The 11,253-nt window shown below is 44.5% G+C and overlaps 1 long non-coding RNA gene across 1 annotated transcript; it reads right to left on the bottom strand.

The window, feature by feature from the left end:
* Positions 1 to 3,515: 3,515 nt before the first annotated feature.
* LOC146204880 (uncharacterized) lies at positions 3,516 to 9,609 on the bottom strand. The gene is made up of 2 exons (XR_014704070.1): positions 8,817 to 9,609; positions 3,516 to 4,135 (listed from the first exon to the last, which is right to left on the bottom strand). It is a non-coding gene; the product is annotated as an uncharacterized LOC146204880 (long non-coding RNA).
* Between the last annotated feature and the right edge of the window lie 1,644 nt (positions 9,610 to 11,253).

An 11,253-nucleotide genomic window follows, 5' to 3' on the forward strand; every position in this document is an offset into this window, starting at 1 on the left:
TACAACCATCAAAACCGGTATGTTTCTCTCCTTCCCTTCCATCACCAAAGAGTCTCTCCCTCCTCCCTGGTTGACTAGCCTCCACAAGAGAATACGCGTAGGGCTGGTACATGTAGGCTCCCTAAATACGCGAAATGTGGAGCGCCATCTCTTAGTGCTTTGAGAAACTATGCCCGCCATGTTGGTTTGGTCAACAAAATGAAAACGCTGGCTGCCCTGTGCTGGGTAAAAACAGCTACGAGAACGCATCAAATGCAGTCATTATGGCCCCGACTTTTACAGGCATTATTTTTTTTTTCTTGCTGGTTGGTTTGTGGGGTTTAACGTCCAAAAACGACTCAGGTATGAAAGACGCCATAGTGAAGGTCCCCAACAATTCCGACCACCTGGAGTTCTTTCTTTAAGGTGCACTGACATTGCACAAACACGGATGCCTTGCTTTTTGCCTTCCATCAAAAAGCTACCGCCGCAGCTTTTTTTTTTCTTGCTTTCTGCTACCCAAGCACCAGCAGTGACCTTCGGCTCATCCAGCTACAATGCCAATAAGGAGGAGGACTGGGAGAGGCTGAGCTCAATGGGTGGCCGAAGCATAGGTGCGAGGCGTCTGGCCTTTCTTAGGAAACCAAGCCCGTGCATGTATGGATGTTCTGTGTTTTCTGTATTCATGGTTATGCATGGTGTACCATGGCTGGATTCGAGTGGCGACGGTGCGCTCTTTACGACCTATGCATGGAGGGTGCTTCCTGTCTGCTACAGCTGCGAAATCGTGGCACTGTGTGGCATTGACGCGTCTACTCAGTGATGCCGTCATTTGGTGTGCAACAAGCTGGAAAAAAAAAAGAAAAAAAAAGCGGAGGCTGGCCAAGCCTGCGGCTGCAAGCCTGCACTTTCACCCGGTTGTGATTCTTGCCAACGAGATGTCATGAACTTGAGCGTTCAGAGCGACCTGCAGTGATTTTTGCCGCTGTACTGAGAGTTATAGATGATAGGTGTGCCGGCCGTGAGCCATCCTTACAGGCTCTGGCTGTGTATCAGCATCTTGCCGAAGAGCCAAAACCAGGGAAAAACTCGCATAAAATATAGCTAAATTATTGGAACAGAGTTCTCCATCACTCGGAAATTGATGACAGGAAACACCGCAAGTTTTTCAAACTTGCAGGCGTGGGCACGTCGTTCAGAGGAAATAAAGTTCAAATGCGTGGCAGAAAGCATATGTATGGGTCCGGACCGAAGGAAATACCAAAAGCACACTGCGGCCGAGAAGCTCAACTATTGTCATGAAGTTAGCTTCGTTACAAACTAGCCGCAGAGCTTAGCAACATAGGTGGCAGGCAAAGACAAGGGTCGGAAGGCTTTCCTACTATCCTTATATGAGGATGGTGATGAATGTCTCCTGTTATTTCGAGGTGATGTTGCGCACGCCTCAGAACAGGAAAAGCAGTTACAGTGAATGCGCTGTTCAAAGTGCACAAAAAGTGCAATAAGAGCAGGTTACCTTTTTTTTTTAATTTGCACTAACAACTTAAAACAGGTCAACGACCAGCCTGACTTGCAGACACGTGAAGGCGCCCGAACTTTTGGTACATGTGCAGAAGCAGACAGAAATGTGCCCAAAAGCGAAAAGATGCCGTCACACTGGCATATCATTTGAAACAATGCATGTAGGCAAAACAGGTACTCCTCCTTGCTCGGCCACTAATTTTAACAGGCCTGGCAGAACAGGCCCGAGAGGCCAAAAATGTTCATGTGATAAATTCTGTGCTTCTGTAGCCATGTCAATGCATTTTTGACAGTTCCCCTCATATCATGGAGGAAACAAAGTTACAGTAGGAAGAAAAAAATCAGCTTTTGTGCAGCATAATGGGACTGACCTTACAATAGTATGCTGCTACTTGCCTTACTGCAGACTGATAACCCAAATCACTGTTGTATTCAGATGGTAATTAGCACATGTTGCGCACTGTAAGAAATAAGACAAAGTAAGTATTACTACGATCAAAATGTGCTAAATAATACTGTTGCCTGAGCCTACACTGCATCGCTTTTGCGCACACAAAATTGAGACTACATAATTTCTCTAAGTATTTCGCTCACTCCGTAAACTGAACACTTGAACGCTTGAAGGCGCGAACGCAGGTGCACACCGGGCGCCGCCACAGAAGCGAGTGGCCAGGGTTGGGTAAATCCTGCACTAACTTCACGGGGAAGAGAGCACTGCTTGCCTAGAAGAGCTGCCATTATATCTGCGGCGAATGCGCAGGCTGTATGAAAGTGCGCGCCGCTGCCACTTGAGTCCAGCCGTTGGTGTATGAATAGCACAGTGCACAGAACACGCTGAAGCATGCATAGACAAGGGCAAGAAACTAAAAGCCTTCTTTCTTGTGTGAGTGTATGCATGAGTGAAAACGAAATGCAAGAAAAAAAAGTGCGTGACATCAGTAGACCAAGTGACACCCCTTGCCCATCAGTCAGAGAGAAACCAATGGATGCAGTATCTGTTGGTACCTCATCGACAAAGTTCGATGGCCAGCGCAAAGGATGAGGAGGTTTGGCTGTTTTAAAAGGACCATGAGAGCTTTGGTTTGCATTTTGTTGCTTTCCAGTGTGTGCATCGCTGCAGTATTTCGCAGAGACATGTCCAACGCCTTATCGGGCTTGGTTAAAATGTCAGCCTGGTCAGTAGCCCTTGAATATGTTAGCTCTCTTAAATGAACAATCTGAAATAAGCAAGGACATAAGTTGTGCTGGCCATATTGTGGACTGCTTTCAAGACAATGTGTGTAATGCCAAATAATCTGAGAAGTTGAATAAACCGTTTGGGGTGCCCTGTTTTGTTTTCTAAATATGCATTGTAATACCATTTAACACAGCTCGGCCACCCAACTTGTGCACACCAGCTAACACAAGGCTTTAGCTGCACTACACTAATCCCTCTGTCACACAAACACTTCCGATCCTCATTGAACTCAATCTGCATTCAGGCTTTCAAGAAGGATTGAAGCATCCGGTGCTACACGGGCGTTTTCAGTCAGCACTGAGAAATTTCCTACGTGGTCCGTCGTCTGCTGTCAGTCGCAATGAGTCTCAAAAGGAAATTTAAGATTGGGGTAATTATTGCACGATTTCAGTGTACACAGCAGCATTCCGCTTTTGGCGCCTCAGGTCATCTAACCTATCTTCCCAGCGGTCAAGTGCTACAGTGCAGTTTCTCTTCCACTCTACAGTTTCCACGCTGACGCAGTCGAAGAGAACGCCACCTTAGCTTCCACTGGCAGTAGACTACGGTGTCAATATTATAAAATTAGCCGTTCTACGAATGTTCTATCATGCCTTTTAATACATTTTTGTGTTATTATGTGCAGTTCTATTGCATTTATTCGTTTTCAAGTTTTAGAGCTCGTTGATGACAAGGGTGTCAATGACCGCTTTTGAGTGTGCTTGAAATCTCGAGAGCGATTGAGGAAGCAACCTTGAGTCAAGCAGGCTCGAGCTCAACTGCACTTGACAGTTGCCGTGTGACAACCTCGATCTACAATGAGTTGAATGTAGATCCAGTTCAATGAGGATCGAAACTGTTCGTATGAGAGCAGTTTAACTCGCATCTTGCAGGAACAAGCAATCTATATACACCTTTCCAATAAGTTACTCGGTGCCACCATATTGTTCGCTCCTCCTCTCTGGACTGCTGCAAACCGGCTCTGCTTCCACTGTGCTAGCACCAAATGCACAAAGCAGTCCAGCAGGTAATATGGTGACACCCCGTGACCACTTATTGGAAAGGTGCACACTACTATGACTATGCTACAGTATGCTAAGGAAGTGAACACACAAAAAAGCCAGGCAATCATGTTACTCTGGTAACGAATGTTTAATTGTGGCTGGCCTTGCATATGGCGGGCAGTAATGCATGTACCCCTGTCTTCGGACAGGACAGCAGGGTTGTAAGCATCTCCAGCAAACACTGTGCGGATGTTCGTTTTGTTATAAAAATTTAGGAGACACTTGAGATCTGTCTTTAAGAGTATAGCATGGTAGCGTCAACAGCTCCCGTCTGCAGCTTCCCTTGTGGATCCTTGATCGCATACATGCACCTTGCTATTTTATAAATGAAGTGTTTAAAGAACTTTGCTGCAACCTACAAAAAAAAAAAAAAAAGAAAAAGAAAAAAATAATAATAAAAAAAAAAGTTGGAAGTGCTTAAGAGCTCTAAGATCGCTAAGGCGAACACAACCCAGCACCAGAATTAGAATATGTGACTAATAGGTACGGTGCAGGGAATGCAGCCTTCTAGTTACACACGTCAAATGACAGATCGAATACCACACGCCCATCCTCCGAGGTCCTGTGTATAAGCGCATAAGTGGCCCGAGTATGCATGGGGTTGCCATTAGCCTCTTTGTCACCTCTCCGCGGCGGTTTGCACAGCCAGGATGCCTCCTTTCCTCCTCTCTGCAACGCGGCAACAGAGCACGCACCTGCCAGAGCTCTTCACACGCAAGTTCCAGTATGAAGGACGTTTTTCGATGACAATTTCTGATCACACCTTCTGTACATGATGCACATGAGCCAATTAAAATACAGCTATTTAAATGCCCTCTAAACACGTGAATATTGTGAATATAAGCATAATACATAAGATAAATTCTCAGCACTGGGTAAAATATTCACGAAGTATTGTCAAACATGAATATAAAAACAAGAAATTGTAATAAAATCTTGAGGATATACAAAAGGCAGAAAAATGGTCATTTCTTAAACTACAGCTTGAAAATGAAGAAGTCTTTTTTTTTTGCCTCAACTCCTTCAGCACCATGTAATTTGTTTATTAAATAAAATATTTACACAATCTTGCTATTAGATACTAAAATGCAGGTATTTTGATCCTCAAATAAATGCCCATGTTTTTGTTTTGGCTTTATACATAACATAAAAACCTTTTTCTCCGAAATTTGCAGAAAAAATCCAAAAAGTGAAAGAAAAGGGGGCATGAATATCAAAATAAGCCAGCAAGAAAAATAATTCAGGATACTAAAAATATGCTACACTGCCTCTTTTATTACTAGTAAAGATATGGTGCACCTATCGGCAGATTTCTTTTTTTCGTAGTGCTGTTCGGAAGCAGTGGTCATTCTTGATTTCCTGCAGCAGTTGTTGAGAGTCTCATGTACCTATTCTCCACATCACACTAACAAAATGCAGCGAAGCCCAACTGCCAAGGAAGTAATAATTTACGTTCTGAAGTTCATTTTGAAGGTGTGCTGTTCTCTCAGAAATATAGCTAAGTTGCTGAAAACACCCATTTTTAAGCTCGGCCTTCCTCTACTCATTTTACAGTTTATAGCATTGGCATTTCGAAACCTTTCAGGATTTATGACTGGATTATTTGGTGATATGTTTTCCACAAGGTGGGAGAGTTTGCCATCAAATTTGAAAATCTGCAATAGAAGCTCGGTGTTCAAACTCCACTCAATTTGCTTGAAGAAGTTCCACACTTGAAGTTCTGGAGAAGCCATATCAAGTAGTACCAAGCTTTCATTGCTGCTGAAACCCAGCGAATGGAAACAGAACAGTAGGAACACAAAATGAGCACGTGTAACTGACCAAGAGTGATTAGAGATTGAAACTAAGCTTTTCTTGGCCACTAGCTGAAGTTCGAGGCTGGCATTTGACTGATTCATCATCTGAGCTGAACTGAGAGCTAGTAAAATTGTCTTCAAGAGACTTCGCTACTGCTCTCATAAAAATAAAACTATAGTAGAAGCAGCAGAATCGTGTGAATGGCGCCAAAGACCTCTTTATTTCGAATAATTTTTTAAATGTCACACTGTGCCAGAAAGAACAAAAAATAAAATAAAAAAATAAACAAGCTGCACACAAACAGAAACTATGGTTGTCAATATAGCCCCACTGCGGTAGTGCAGTGGTTAAGATGCTAGATTACTGTGCCGGAGTACCCATGTCCGAACCCAACCGCTGGCGGCTGCTTTCGATGCAAACGAAGTGGCACCCGTGTGCTATGTGATGTCAGCGTGCGTTAAAGATCCCTAGGTGGTCAAAATTACTCCACAGACCTCCACTACAGCACCCATTTCTGTCTTTCCACTTTGACTCCCTCCTCCCTTCCCTTACGACACAGTTCAGGTGCCCACAGAAACAAGTGACAGATTCTGTGCCTTTCCATCCCTGTGAACTAGTTACTATAATTACTTTTGTCATACTATCTGCCTAAATGGGGCTACATGTTCCAAACAAGAAAATTTACGTCTGCCAGTGTGTGAGAACCATCATTCATATATGAACGATTGGCTTAGAGCGGTCCTGAAAGGTATAAGCCCTAATCCCTTAATTTGTGCCGGTATTATCTCACACATAATCGTCAGCATACAACCATAATCTACCACATTGTGCCTAAGACCACTCAACATGAGTATAAAGCTCTGTTTTAACCAAGCTGTATGAATGTGGAGTAGCACGTCTGATACTGGATCCAAGGGTCTCGGAGGGTTCTATTCCACCTCACCCTCTCACCTCAAAGGAGCTGCCTGAGTTAGCATCTCCAGATAGCGTCGTCCTCTCTTTTCTCGATTCTTTGTCTCTTTTGCGCTTTTCCACAATATGAGCTCCAGCCAGTTCGGCCATATCATGTGGCCTCATGACATCGCAGAACCAGACAACCAATCAGTGCATGGCCATGTCACCTGCCAAAGGCATGGTTGAGATTTTTCTCAAGGGCGACGCCTTTTACGCTACCGCAATAAAGCAACCATTCTACAATAAGTCACTCCTTGTGGAGCACTTTTCACTACTGCTGCTGCATTGTATGATATGGGCAGTTCAAATTATGTCCTTTCTGTAAAGAGCAGTTTGTTTGCACAGCCTCCTATCCGATGTGGATGTAGGCTACAATCCAGCACACAACAGCGGCAGGGCAGACACATTAAAAAACATGGCAGCCCTTACGAAAGCCAGCTGCTCTTTCAGCTGATAGAAAGTCCAAGATTTTCCCAATTCTATTATCTTGTAGGCAATGGACAGTAACCCGATCAGTTTAAGTTTGCAAGTGCTAGACAGCCCCTTTCTTATAGATTATGGTACTGTTAGGATCCTTCCAAGATTTTAATACGCTTGAGGTCGTGAGGCACTACACACACAAAGCAAGCAGTTTTTCTAGCACAATCTCCCTACCACTCTTCAAAGATCTGCAGTTGCCTACCCATACCAGCCGATTTCCCCCTTTGCATTGCTTCTAAGGCTTTTTTACTTCCTCCATGACCAGCATGACGTACAACCTGCTCACATTACTGCCCGTCATCCTGACTGCTTCAGGGCAATGTCATCAGCAAATTGCAGATTACTGAGGTATTCTCCATCTACTCTTATCCCTGAAGGCATATCACCTAGCACATAGTACAATAGATGCTGTCAAGACAGTACAAGAAGTGGCCGATTCCATGCCAAGTTACCTAAGACAATGCCATGTTTTAGACACCATCACACACGGATAACATTTTCTCGGAGAACCACAGCTGTGTTACCACCACACCGGATCAAGTTTTCTTCTATATGACAAACTCTCCAATAAATGTCAGGCCTGTTCAGGTATTAATCTGTTACTTTAATTCGCAAGGCTAGAAGCTAGACTGGCAAAAAATTGCAGTCACACATTTGTGCTTCCCACCTCCCCCCATTGCAAATCATGTGTTCCAAACCACCCAGAATGATTTTCAAATAATAGCATATCAGCAACGGTGACAATATTACACAACAAGATTAAATACATTGCAAGCAAGGTGTTTTAAACTTAACTGGGAGCACGCTCTAAACCTGTGGAAGCAGTGAGAGTATCCATTTGGTCACACCAGTCGCAGCTCACTGCACAACTGAGGTGGCGGTGTAATCGAACTGGCGGAGGGAACTCGTTCGTCGCCACCAAGAATTCGTTGCCTTTGCAGATGTAAATAAATGAGAGTAATACTGCAATTACATTTAGTTTGCATAAATTCAGCAAACTCACTCACAATAGAATTTGGTTCGAGTAAAACAAGTGAGAGTGCCTGCCGCAGAAGGAAAAAGGCAGTAATGAGACTAGCAGTCAATGCTAGCACAAATACAAATATTTAGCACACTTGCAAAACACTGAAATAGCAAACAAAGAGACTAAGTTAAATCACTTGTGCAGTAAGTGCCCAATGTGCTGCGGCTTGCATGGAACTGCAATGGAGAGTGCTTATAGCAGCAACTGCCAAGCTCTTTGACAGGATTACGAGGTACTCGCAATGGTGCCTCACTCTCCCACAAAACATGCCAGCTCAGATTAATTATTGCTCTCTTTTCAAATAAGCACTGCCAACTATTTATGTTGGAGCAGGCAAAAGATATATATATATATATTAGGGAACTCTGCAGTAGCAACATGCATCCAAAGTGTTAAATCTATATAAACAAGCTTAGTGAGTTCCACCAATGCAGTTATTTCGGCAGTAAAAGGACAGATATTGTCACAGGCATGAACCTATGCTGGCTGAGGAGTAATGAAGTCACTTTCATTGCTGCATACACCGAAATAAGTGTGAGTACTTGACAGTGGAAGGTCTGAGCAAATAAGCACATGAATTCGGTCATGTATATAACCATACTTTTGTAGCCATTTCATGCTGTGCAGTAGGCTTGTTGCACTTCGAGGCTCAGTCCGCACAGGGCCTACTTACGTTTAAACTCTCTCAGCTGGCCAGCAACCCCCCTTTTAGCAGTCCGCAGATATTACTCATGTATTGCAGCACTACCACGTATGGTCTGCACAGATGAGTGCCACTTACCTTCCAACAGTTTTCCGAAAGAAGCCCGACATTTTCTATGGGCCGAGCCGCTCCATCGGTTGAAGCTGCGAGGAAGGCAATAAAACCCCGATTATAAACCAGCGCGTTCACGCTGGTTTATACTGCCCAAACAAATATAAGCGAACTCAGAAATAGTTTTACGTTATCTTTTAGTCGCCTCATATGTCCCAATACTCCAGTGCATCCGGAAGACAACAGCAACCGGCAACCGATCGGTGCACAGCAGCAGGAATGGAAGTTGTTCCAAGCGCAATGAAACGAGATCGTGGACGCCATTAAGCAGTCTCGTCGTCTCCTCACGCCTTCGCCCGGAGACTGTCGCGCGATAGCGCGATTACGCCACGTCAACATGCTTGCGCTGCCGTGCAAAAACTCGTTAAAGAAGCTGCAAGGAAGGCGATGGCAGAAAGACGACAAATACTTTACTTAGAGTTCGCGGGCATGTATGTACGACTCACCGCACTGCACCGAGGGCTGCGCCCTTGAATTTAAGGCTATAATCCACGAACTGAATCCGCATTTCACCGAGTTTGCATCTACCGGGATGATGGCCCGCAAACTGCAGCAGACCGACGCATGAAAGACAACCTAGGGTGCCTAGGGCTCGCAAAGCGCAAATGCTCGTTGTCTGAAAAGCGCGCCAGCCTTCCTTGTTTGGGCCATACTTTGGGCGGCTCAGTGAACATCTGGGTTTGAGGCTTACTTCTAGAAAAAAACAAGCACTAAAAGCTATTTGACGTCACATCCGTCCAGAAGAGCAACATATCCTCCTTTCCACTTTGGTCTTGGGCGCGCATGCGCAGTTCACGGAGCCGGCTCTCTGCAACATAGAGTTAATACAAAGACTCTAGAGGGAAAGCTGGGCTATGGTGGCTAGAAGGGCGAGGTGACGCCAACGGCGGACGGAAGCCGCTCCTCCATTTCAAGCCGGGTGTAGGTGGCGCTGTTGGCCGTAGTGCGATGCATGGTACGCGCCGCTCGCCTTCAGCCACGGTACTTGAACATACGTATGCCCGCCGTGTGTGCAACGCGTCGGCCTTTCAGTGATGTTGTTGCAGGTAATGGTTTAGCTCATTAAACTCGAATCGAACCTGATTACGGCTGACAGAATTCAATTGCATGAAGTAAGACTAACCGGCCAAGAAGACGCACACAGGAAAAATCGACACAGAAAGTCCAGTCTCTTTCTTTCTGTGTCGATTTTTCCTGTGTGAGTCTTCTTGGCCGGTTAGTCTTACTTCATGCAATGCACCAACTAGCCCAACAACGTGTTTTACAGAATTCAATTTTAAGCCGTGGTGGTGCAGTGGTTAGGGCGTTCGGCTGTTGTGCCCAAGGATGAGGGATCGCATCCCGGCCGCGGCGACCGCTTTTCACTGAATGCGAAAAGCAAGGCGCTCGTGTCCTGTGCGATGGTAGTACAAGTTAAAGAACTCCAGGTGGTCAAAATTTAGGAGTCCTCCACTACGGTGTCTCTCATAGCCCGAGTAATTTTGGCACATGAAACCCAACAAACAAAACAATTAAAATCGATCGGCTGGTACTCCAATACTTCTGGTGTGTAGAATACGGGCATATCTATCCTTTCAGTTCCAGGAGTTGAAAGGTCTTGAATGAGTCCCGTCGGATCGAGATAGTGCATGTCGAAAGTAGAAGACAGACCAAGAGAATGAGTCTTCAAGGTATACTGCGCACACAAAACACAAAGACGAGAAAGGTACACAACAAGCGCAGCTGTTGCGCTTGTTGTGTACATTTCTCCTTGTTTTGTGTGCGCGCAGTATACCTTGAAGATATGTCTGACCAACTCGCCCAACTACGCACTATTTCAAGAGAATGAGGATGGAAGGATGTTTCGGCCCCGTGCGGTCGCATTTTTTTTTCCACAACGTTGTTTGCCCCAAGGCATAAAATAATATGTAAGAAGAAAATTAAAAGGGGTAATAAATGAAAGAAAAAAGGTTGGCTGTTCTTTGGTCGATGTTTTCCACCTCCTTCAGTTTCAAGGATACGAAGCGTCAGCATTGCTCCTAAAAAATGTGATTGGGGATCCAAACAAGCAAAACGAAGCATAGCAAAAATTTATTGCACATCGTAGTAATAGCAATGTACTGCACATCATAACATTCAGGGTAATTAAAAATAACAGGTACATTTACACATGCTTCTGTGCATTGGAAAGAAAAAAAAAACATTAAACATTGATTATCAACACTGCATCCATCGCTTGGCACTAAGAAATGGGGAGGCAAGGATATCACTTCCCGTTAAATAAAAAAATATATATTACATTCGACCTTGAATAAACATGCAACTTAGAGAACCCTCCTAAGTTTCAGCACTTTCATTCTTCCCTGCTTAGCGTTGCGCTTACAGTTCTGGGCCTTAACATAGAAGTGCTGCCTGGTAAGAACAT

This window comes from Amblyomma maculatum, chromosome 1, assembly GCF_055883805.1.
Source record: "Amblyomma maculatum isolate TAMU_Amacu chromosome 1, ASM5588380v1, whole genome shotgun sequence".
Lineage (NCBI taxonomy): Eukaryota > Metazoa > Arthropoda > Arachnida > Ixodida > Ixodidae > Amblyomma > Amblyomma maculatum.